Source organism: Pygoscelis adeliae, unplaced genomic scaffold (genome assembly GCF_000699105.1).
Source record: "Pygoscelis adeliae isolate BGI_AS28 unplaced genomic scaffold, ASM69910v1 Scaffold64, whole genome shotgun sequence".
NCBI lineage: Eukaryota > Metazoa > Chordata > Aves > Sphenisciformes > Spheniscidae > Pygoscelis > Pygoscelis adeliae.
The window spans coordinates 323,766-325,213 of NW_008824652.1; positions in this window are offsets into that span (position 1 = coordinate 323,766).

The following is a 1,448-nucleotide window of genomic DNA, read 5'->3' on the forward strand; positions in this document are numbered from 1 at the left end:
TGCTGACCCGTGTTCCTTCTCCAGGCTCTGGGCATCTATTGCTGGCCCTGGCATCGAACTGGTAGGAGTGGGATGGATTGAGGTTGCCCTCCCCCGGCATCTCTAGTTTAAAGCCCTCTTCACCAGCATGGCAAGCATATGACTCCATGAGACCTGTAATTGTAGGCCGTGCCTATCAATCACAAATGAACCCTCAGAACTTGAAATTTAAACCCACATTGTTACTCTCGCTTTTCCCTGCTACCCATTGTAGAATGGGCTTTTCTTCACCAGAGTCTTGAGGACAGGACCACTCGTTTAAAGTCAAACCATGAGATCTGAGTTAATGGAGTTATGGCTGCAGACAAATAACTAGGTTGCAGACTGGTCCATTGCCGAACGTCAGAAATTGCTGCTCGCGGTGGTGCAGGAAACCAGTAAAAGTTTCAGAGAGCGCTGTGGAGAATGGCTGGATTTCACAGCTGGTGAGGGGGAGTTGCCCGGCAGATGGCCAGTACGCACAGGTAAACTGAATGGGAGCACTAGAGAGACGTTGGGAAGTGGAGTCTTGCAAGAAGAGCACCGGAGTAACAGTATCTGTAACATCAGTTAAGTTTGATGTTGCCTAAATAATGCTGTCTGAAATACCAAATGTGGGCCAGGTGTAGCCAAGTTGGGACCAATGGGGACAAAAGTAATCAGGGCTGAGTTGTTTATTCTGCTGGGAGGCTGGACCGGAGAAAGTGAAGTACAAGGGCATCTGGCGGGGCTGAAGAGAAGACACAGCCAAGACCTTGGTGACTGGCATGAAACACCGATGGCGAGCAGAAGACACAGGTGAGGAGAAGGAGTGGAAAGTGGTGCTGCAGTAGCCCCACATGTGTGTGCAGAGGCGCCAGTGCCGTGGGGGCGGCCGGCCCATTATGACGTCACTGTGTGATGGAGGTAGATGTCACCTGGCAGTGGATTGTGACGTCAGCGGCCCTCGCTGCTTATCTTTGGGCGCCGGCAGAGCCTGGCCCAGCCTGGCACGCTCCTGCCGAGCGCGCCTGCAAGGTCTGGAGGGTGGAGCGAGGCTTCTCCTGGTGCTGGGTGGTGCTTTGGGGGCTGCCGTCGGCAGCTCTCGGTGCCCGTCCCGGAGCCATCCCCTGTGCTTCCCCGGCCCTGCCTGGTTCAGGCAGCCGGGCACCGCGGGGCGTGCTTGCAGCAGCGGAGGTGAGCTGTGTGGGGACACGTCCCCCGGGGTGGCCGTGGGGTGGGCGATGGGGCTCGGGGAGCCGGGAGGGTGTCCTTCTTGAGCGGCCTGCACATTTCTTCCTCCCCTCCCTCCCCGGGACAGCAAGCGACCATGGCCTCTCTCCATTTTGCAGCGCGCGACACCCTTTGGCAGCGCCGGCGCCAGCGAGGGGGAGCAGCTCCTCATCCTCAGCTCTCCCCAACCCGCCGCGGAGCACGAACATGGCCACCGA